A 9,852-nucleotide genomic window follows, 5' to 3' on the forward strand; every position below is an offset into this window, starting at 1 on the left:
ATCCTTCCCTTGTCCACAGAATAAATGAGCTTCTTGTGGTTTTGCCATCTGCAGACACAGGTATCAATCAATAGCCAAGTAATGGCTTGAACTCAGTTGAGAGAACTAATCATTTAAAAAAAAAAACACGTGCACTGCATTTAGCTATTAAAACAGGAACTATTGATTGAGTCCCATCAACTCCCAGCAAAAGCTAGTGCCCAGCTGCAAATCGGCACAGAAATCCAAGGGATGAGAAATGGTGTGAAACTATTTAATGCCTCAAGTTGGATGAAAAAGTGTCAAGGACTGGTTGGAAATGAAAGACATGCCTGCCCCAGAAAACAGGATACTCGCTGGCACGCCAAAATCTAAAACAAATGAGTGATGCAACAAGTTAGGAGGAACAAAGACAAGTTGCTAAAATTAGATGCATTAAGTAATTTTAATTAAGTTGAACTATAGCTACCATAATTCCCAGTCTGGGAATTGTTTAAGCTGTTGTCCAATAAATGGAGATAACATCAAGTTGGGGAAGTCTACTAGAGGAATTGAGAATTATGTCACAAGACAGTCATTTATTGGTAGAACTCAAACTTGGTTTGGTTTCTGCCACTGATACCTTCTGTAGCGTTTGTTTTGTGTAGAGTGGAGGTGAATTCTTTTTCCTTGTTCTTGAACAACCTGCAGCAAAGCCAAAGTGAGGACATATCCATGATTCATAACTGGATTAGACTTCTGAGGGACTTAACTTTCCCTGGAAGTTATATAGGAGAGAACTTGGGAGATAGGTGAAAAGAAAGGAAGCATTTTTAATCATATAATCAAACAGCTAAAATACCAAATCAAACAAGAGCAAATTACACAGCAAATTAAATGTATGTTCCTAATGTTTGTTTCATACATTTACAGAGACTCTCACCCAGTCCAAGAAAATATAGTCATTCTTCCATCTTCATCCTGGCTTGAACAGTTAAAGATAGCTCAACAAGTTACTCAAAACCACTATGGCAGAATTTCAACTAAACATTTAGGATCTTAGTGCTCTTATTAATACACATTATACTTACTCTTTTGGTTTCTGGGCCACATAAAGCATTCAAAGAGTGTCTGGTCTTTGCTTTAACTATTACAGCTTATCTTAGATAGAGGAAAAAGTCAAAGATGAGCTGCTTATTTCTTTAATTAACACTTTGCCCCATTTTTCATTTTCAGAAAAGACAATGACCATTTTTCCAGGGTAAGTATATAAAACAATACTTTGACCAAACCAGAGAATACAGGAAAATGTTTAATGACCAAGCTAAGAATGTACAACAAACACTGTGAAAACAGATTCAGGACCATGATTTCTGAATTCACATGCTATACTAGCATTAGATATTCCTCTTTTTATTCCAAACATGATTAAGTATTTTGAAACAACATGAGGAAACATGTGGCCAGTGAGGCCTTTTTGTATAGTAAACCCTGCAGGAAGAAGTCTTACCTTCAGAACAGAGTTTCCCAACATATCCAGTGGCTGAGCAATCACACTGTGGTTCGCCATCCAGAAGAAAGCAAGTTCCACCATTGTCACAAGGATTTTCTGTACATAACCCTTCCATGTCCAAGCGGACTCCTTGGTGGCCCAAAAGTTGAGGTTCTGAATTGCCGTATTTCAGGTCCATGATAAATCCTTTAAATGGTGGCTCACCCAGGACACTATCAAGGGTTAAGGCTGCAGGACGGATATCTGATGGGACACCTCCCAAAAAGAGATCACTGACAATATTCATATACTGGCGTTGTGGACGCACCTCACCAGGCTTGGCTTCACCATCAAGAACCAAAACAGTCCGGAGATGGTTGCGACTAACCATCAAAAAATGGAAATTGCTGTCATTGACCTGTTTTTCTGTAACAACTGTGGCCTCAGCACAGTCCACACTGAACCGCAGCTGAATGTGCCCATCCGTCAGGGATAAACAGAGGAAGTCGCAGACCCCACCGTCATCAAGGTAGAGAAGGAGCCCAGCTGAGATGTTTGTCTTCAGCTGGAAGCTTAGGTCACTTCTTGTGCTTGCGTCCCAGCGGAGGTAACGGGCCCACTGATTTGGGAGGCCCATAAACTCAAGGCCAAGACAGAGGCTGAGAAAGGAACCCAACAATAAGGTCACCTTCAAGGTGAAAGAGGCAGAGTGGAGAGTAAAGTCCATTTTTGAAAGTAGCTTTTAATTTTTTCCTTTGGGAGAACAAAAAATATTAAAGCCACCCACACGAGAGAGAAGGGCTCTTTAACAGTCACTGCAGCCGTTAAATTCCACAAGAGAGAAAACTCTCAGTTGGAGAGGTAAGGTTTTACCTGTCCCTAAGAATACAGAGACCTTTATCCTAGAAGGAAAGGAAATATTGTGCAGATTTTCCAGGGGAAGCAATTTTGTAAGGGTTGGATTTCCACTTGTGGCCTTCTACTGCTGACCCTAGATATTTTCAGTGAAAGGGAGAATTAGTAGACAGCCTCCAACCTATAATTTCTTAGAAGCAGTGGTGATGGCACCAAAACATGGATAGCACCAACCTCATCCAGTCAGAGACTCCATGGATAGAAATGTTGAAGTCTATCTGCATTGTGTCCAGAAGATGATCTCACCCCCAATTCCTCACTTGTTGGCAATTAGGTCCTAAAAAAACAATGCGAGAAAGAAGAATGAGAAGAATTAGCTTTACTTACCACAAATCTATTCATCTTGTCATCCAAACATTTTACAGGACCGACTAGAACACTTACATTTGTCCAACTGTTGTTACTATGTATTTCCTGTTTTTCTATTTAGAAATATACTAGCCAGAGCAATATTCGACATAATCATGAAACCATATCACTTATCAATGAAACATGCAGTTCTAACTAACAAAAACATATTGCAACCAATACAAAAGAAAAACAAAGGACAAAAACCTTATCACAGCAAGCCTAAGATATGTTAAAAATTAAACTGGCAGCTATAGATAGGTCTGGATTCACACATCGTATTAAATTATGGCCATTTAATCAATGATCTATTGGCTGAGTTTGCACAATGCATGAAGTCATGCATCATATTTAATGGTAGATTCAAGGAACATATCATGCCAAAACTAAATTGCAGTATGGTTTACTACAAAATATGAATAAGGTCTGCAGTGGATGTTCCATATTCAAAGACAAGTGTTACTTGCAAAAGAGTCACAAAATGGAAGCCTAACGATTCTCAATTCCACAACCACCAACTCATTTACTGAATCTTCCAAAATGATATCACGAGCAAGGCTTCTGTTGTTGATTTCAATTCCCAGGTGGATATATGAGAAAAAATTATATTTAAGATAACCTGATCCTAAGCTGTGTAGGGCTTTAAAAACTGTAACAAGTCCTCTGAACTTTGCCTAGAAACAGAAAGTCAGTGGAACTGATGTAACATCAACATTATGTATTTTCTCAGTTCTGGTTTCTTCCATACGTATTGAGTTCTCACAACTCCCAGCAATATAGCTAGGAATTCTGGAAGGTGGAAGCCAACACATCTGGAAGCACCAGAATTAGAAAGGGTGCTTTCAGTTATGAGCACTGGACACAAGTATGGATACCATATTTTGGGTCACATGAAGCATTCTAATCAAACTCTCTTTAAAAGACAGATCTGCAGAAGCTGGGTTCATATACTGTATTATGCCATAATTAGTTTGGTTCTGAGTTTGTGTGTGTATGAGTCCAGCCATTGTGCTTGTAAACCATAATTTGTAGCTTATTATATTCTGTAAATCCAGCCAATTACAAAAAAAAATGGTTAAGCAAACCATGGCTTAGTATGATATATGCATTACAATTATTCAGTCTAGAAGTAATTTGCCTAGAAAACTGAAGGCAGCTCTGATATGAAGACTTTCCACTAGCATTCACAGCCTCTGCCATCTTTCAAGGCAGCATGAAAAGTAAATACTATCCAAGTAAACTCTCAACAATTTAGCACAAACAAATTGCTGAATTGGTAATTGTGCCTAAAAAAAAAAGTTAGAAGCTGCATATAACTCTTTCACTTTACCTGTACTCAGTATACAACTTCTGTGCCAATTCAAATCACTAATTTAACATTTATTGGAACAAAATGAGACCCTGTAATTCAGAAAGGAAGGGAGGGAAGGAGGGAGAGAGGGCGGGCAAGATTAGGCTAAGACTGGATTGATCCTGATCTTGTAAGGATATACCATTATTTAAAAAGCTGTTATCTTATACATAGTACACACTGAAAAGAGGCTAATTTGCAATAACTAATATATAGGATTCACTTGAAATTCTTTGTAAAGAATTTTAAAGACTTTTTTGCATATAGTTAACATGAACAACAAATATAACAAAGCATAAATGCAAACATGAAACATAATTTGAGCATATATATAAAATAATCAGAAAAGTAAAATTAATGTGAGGTAAGACAAGTTATAGTCTGTAAAACACTTCTGACTTGAAAATAAACTGCCGAACTAAGTAAAAGAATTTAAATTAAGGCTTTAATAAATGTATATGCTTTTATGGGAGAAGACACTTTGCTGCAGGTTTATCATCCTCTTGGGCAGATTCAGGGAATCCACTCTGTAACCAGGTAAAGCAAAGACTGATGTTTGAGTTTTTCCTGTATTGCATTTAATTTGGTTTTTCTGTGTGTATGTTTTTTTAAGAACCACCTGAACTCCAGCAACGTTCACCATAACAAAGCCACTCATAATATAATTTGATATTCCAGTTTATCCCATGAAATATATAATATTGCTTGCTTCCAGCCATCTCTTGTTGCAAGCAAAAATGTGAAATGTAAAGAACATGATTCACGAGGACAGTTCAATCAGATCTAAGGGAAAGCAAGCAAATTTCTATGTAGTAAGGCACCATGATCTGAGGCACCCCCTTTTCTATTTCCTATATGAATCTCCAGTGCATAAGTTGCATAAGCTCCAGTGTGTAAGTTGTACATAAGGGAAAATACAGCAATAAGCCTCAGGCTTACCCCTCTTTCCATATTCTACATAAAAGTTCCTAGGGGACCTATATGCATATAAATGAAGAGAAATAGCCCCATTCATATATAAAGAGGTGGTAGAGGGACTGTGTATTAAATTATTAGCACAACAGAGGAAGACAAATCAGCCTGAGGCAACCAAATTTCACACAATGGTCATGTCCTTCCTTAAGCCTAGCCATGACAAAAATGGGTCCCGGAAGCATCTTTTTCACATGATATTGCCTTCATAAGTGAAAGGGGCTTAAGTAAGTCCTTAACTACACCAGTATTAACAGTGGTTTTCCTTTTATTCTGACACCATCCAAGGGGAGCCACAAGTTGTATAAAATCAGTTAGGCTCTGTCCTCATTTATTTCTTTGCTTGCTTTCTGGGACCTACAGGCCACTCCAGTCCAACCAAAAGGAAGCCAGGTGACTGGCAGTGACAGGGAACAGAGGCAACAGAGGCATGATAGAGACTGACAATGGGAAGAGTAAATTTCATGCCAGGATAGTTTTCTGTAGACTCAAGGTTGGGTGGAGAACACTGCAACTTGGCAGGCGGGAAAGGGTCTTGGCTTGATATTAAGGTTAGATTAATTAACTAAGGATTTTTATCACCTGAAACTGATTTGTAAATGTTCTGTAAGATACACAGGGGATTGGGGAATAAGAAAAAATACACAGTAGTGTGACAACCTCCCGGGGGTGGCTCAAGAAACTTTACTACATAAGATGCATATTCTGTTCTGTGTATAGGAGCAAACTGGATTGGAAAATGAATTTTACTTCAACATTAACTAGAAAACATTGGCTGGTAGGCATGAACTAAGGCAGAAATTTTATAAGGCAAACTGATCACTGTACATTCCAATGTACAATGCTTCTTCTCTTTCATAATGAACCATCATATAAAAAAAGCAGCAGCAGCAGCAGCAGCTAGGAAAGCACTCTTCTTCCAATAACAGACCCAAAATCTCATCAGGCTGGTCTATCTTCAGGAAGGCAAGGTAAAGCTAGAGGAAAATTTTGAGTTATCTGTCTATGTCATTACTGCTGATGTGCGATTGATGTGGGACATATGGATAAGGGTCAGGGTGGTAAGCTAGATCAAACTGAAATACATAACTATCTCCAGCGGCTACAAAGTCCCTTTAACAAACACAAAGCAAGCCAGTTGAAAAAAAGAATTAAAGTCAACGGTGAAGCAATCCAAAAGCAAAAGATGATGTGAGCATTCATTGCCAACAGAAAGCAATCACTAGAGCAACCTGTATGGAGCTTGTTAACTTAAATACTATAAACACAAATGCAATCAAATCAAAACCAGAGGGACAGTAATTCATTTTAATTGTTAACAATGAGGTTCGGAGGAATGTAAGGGAAGAAGCTGGAGGCACCAAGAAATCCTTACTCTGTTTGAGGCCTAGTAAAGAGACAGAGAGAGCCACTTTCATGTAACAATTAAGGCTAGAAACCAAGAGACCCTGAATTGTAGTCTTGCCTTAGGGACAAAGCCAACTGGGTGAATTTGGGCCAGTCACTCTCTCTCAGCCCAAGGAAAGAGGCAATGGCAAACTGCTTCCGAAATCTTGCCAAGAGAACTGCAGGGACTTACCCATGTAATCACCAGTAGTCAAGACTGACTCAATGTTGTGGGCGTGCACATGCCCACAAGCACACACACACACACAAACAATAGAACATCCATTCTATATGCTTTTCTCATATTAAAGGACCTAGTAAATTACTTACAAAGTAGAAAGAGAAAGACAAAGAGGAAGAGAAACTAGAAAAAGTGCCCAAGCATGGAATAATTGATAAGAATGGAGATATACATTGGAAATTAGTAAGCAACCAATCTCTCCAAATGGTCCTCAGAATATGCACTGATACCATAATTCAGTAGTCAATGAGGGATTATTTTTAAAATGTATCTTAAGTCAAAAATGAAACAAGCGAAGTCTCTCTGAGGCTAGAGCACAGACAACGTGCCTGATAAACACTCTTACTTGCAGGAGAAAAACCAGGACTCATGCAGACATCTTGAAATCGAAATAAAGTTCCCCTAAATATGAGTCATTAGTTTAAAAAATGACACATGAAGCTTCCTGTACCTAACTGGCTATTTTGCTTCTTAGCCACTTAAGAAACACTGGAAAAGTCAAATCCCCCAACAGAGCTCATGCCAGTTCATTATATCCTTGGATGTCTATCACACTAGCGAGAAAGGTCATGTTGCTCTTGAACACAAGTGCTTGTGGAACAGGTACAGGTTGGGTGAGTAAAGGCACCACTGATTTGGAAGGAACTATTTTGAAACCATTGGGACTGTCTGGCAAATTATGATCCTTTTGCTATACATGGATGCTGATATTTTGATTTCACAGACATGAGTTGGATTGAAGAGATTAAGAACTTGACTTCTGATTGTGTAGAAGGTAAGCTGAATGTAAACTAAAATTAAGGTTGCAATGGTGACCAAACGGCCTATTAAGCAGATGGCAAGTAAACAGGCAATAGAACAGGTGGAACACTATGAATATTTGGGAGTAAATTTTCATACCTCAAGTTCATGGAGGGCACAATTGTCATATGCAGTAAATAAAACTCAAAACATTTCTTTTGCCATTTTGAACTGTGTTGCACACCACCAAATTTCTTCAGCATTAAAAGATTTAACTAGCAACAATTTCTCTCTTTTGTTTATGAGGTGCAAACATGTGATTATTCCTATTCTTTATATAAAGAACCAGAGGTTGTTGAAAACAAATTTCTTCAAGTGCTTTTTGCTGCTCCTCTGTGCGTCCAAATATGATACTTCACTTGGAGTAACCCTAAGACCTGGATTATCATGTTTATTTTCTGTTTAAATTGCTTTTCATTAGACTAGCTAGACTTACATTAATTCTTTCCATTCAACCTGATGGTTTCTTTTCATGAGTAAATTGGCCAGATTTGGTCTTTCTTCTAGTTGTTTAAAGTCCCTGGGAGACAATAAAACTACAATTCATGATGTAGACCAATACAAGGCTAAACGGCTGATGATATGTGGCTAACCAGCTAGGCCCCCACTGAACTCCACCTTCTTATCTTTATTCTCTGGAATCTCAGAAATTAAGGAGAACATTTTCATTGGTATGCTTTGATGTACTGCCAGCAGCAGTAATAGAAGAACATTTTCCAGAAAATAACAGTAAACAATCTCATCTGCCCTTACAGGTTTGATCAAGTATAATCTCTAGCCCATGACTTTCTATAATGCTCTTACTACAGTGGCAATAGATCTATTGAACTCCCTGGCTGCACCTATGACTTTTTAATGTATTTTATTTGTTAGCAGATAAAAATGTCCATCACACCTACACTGTTGGTAAATTTTGTGCCACAGTTTGTTACTTTTAAAAGTTAATGGTTGCTTTGATTTATTCTGAAGACTGAATGTATATACATGTGACCATAATATCAACATTAAATGAAAGATTAAGAAAATGAAATGATTTTTTTTTAAGTGGTGTGACAATCTTAGAAAGTCATGGTTTATGTATAATCAGTGAGAAAGATACAGTATGAATCACATTCTGTGCCAGAATCTTAAGTGGATAGAGATGGTGGATCCTGCCAATTATCTGGGCAATTCTCTGCCAGCAGGGGATATAAAGAGCCTACTTTCTGACATAAAACTATGTCTTTCTCTATAGAGCCAAAAGTGATTGTAATGATTCACTGCTATCATCTCTGATAGCAATGAATCTAGATAACTTCTCTTCAACTCCGAATAGCTCTTGTTGTAACCCTAAATCAATAGAGCACTGAACTGTGCTGTTTTGCATATTCTTCCTTCCCTTGCATATGATGGCTCCTAAAGAACTCAAACTTCTGGAAGAACACTGCAGAATATTGGAGGAGAAAATCAACAATTTTAGTATTAATATGAATACAGTAGTTGTGGCAAAAAAAATGCTTATACCTGAATGTATTTCACAACACAGGGAAACTGTCTTCTGAGTCTTCAATATCTGTCTATCAATCTTGCCCTTGGATTCATTCTATCGGTTTTAAAGCAAGAAGAAATGCTCAATTTTTTGTCTTTGGAAATTATTTTAAAAGATAGAAGTACCTACAGAGTACTCATTAATAATAATAGGCTACACAAATGGAATTGCAGCTTCTAAGTCATGAGAGATTAATAGTCCTACTTTATTCTGCACCAGTCTATCGGAAACAGTATTTCTACCTCTGGACACCAAATTTTAAGAAACTTCGAGATAAATTAAAAAAATGTTTAGTAGAATGCAACAAGGGTAAATTCTTTAAATACCTGAAGTTGTCATATGAGCAAAAAAAAAAATAAAAATGGTAAGGGCAGTTCAACTTTAAAACCTATTACATAACAGCGTGGAATGTTCTCCCTATTACAGATCTTCAGACAGAGTCTGGACAGCTATTTTTAAGAGCTGTTCTTCTCCGGATGTCCTACATCAAGCAGAGGGTTGAACTAAAAGACCAGCAAGACCTCTTTAGTTCTATGGATCTGTTGGACTCTAGAAGCATAACCAAGGGAACTCCATAATTATATTAAAAAGGAAAGTTTCCCAATCCAAGAACATTTTCTAGTTTCAACTGCAGTTAAGTATTTCTCAGCAATACATGCATCAGTTAAATTTTGGTGATCTCCACTCGATTATCATCTTTCCAATGCATACTTAAAATTCTCTTGGGAGATAAGCCTTTTATCCTATAACATTTCTAAGAAAAGACAGTGGGTACTTAGCCACTAAAAGTACCAATTGATTGATTATATTCTTGCACAGGGCAAAATATAAATATAAACAGATATTATAGAAATTTTAGA

At 37.5% G+C, this 9,852-nt stretch overlaps 1 pseudogene; it reads right to left on the minus strand.

Annotated features, from left to right (window-relative positions):
• Positions 1-698: 698 nt before the first annotated feature.
• On the minus strand, positions 699-2,607 carry LOC148214905 (neurexin-3 pseudogene; annotated as a pseudogene).
• Positions 2,608-9,852: the final 7,245 nt, after the last annotated feature.

This window comes from Python bivittatus, unplaced genomic scaffold (genome assembly GCF_059951505.1).
Source record: "Python bivittatus isolate LINGU-HERP-01145 unplaced genomic scaffold, Pbiv_v1 ctg000480_np1212, whole genome shotgun sequence".
Taxonomy (NCBI): domain Eukaryota; kingdom Metazoa; phylum Chordata; class Lepidosauria; order Squamata; family Pythonidae; genus Python; species Python bivittatus.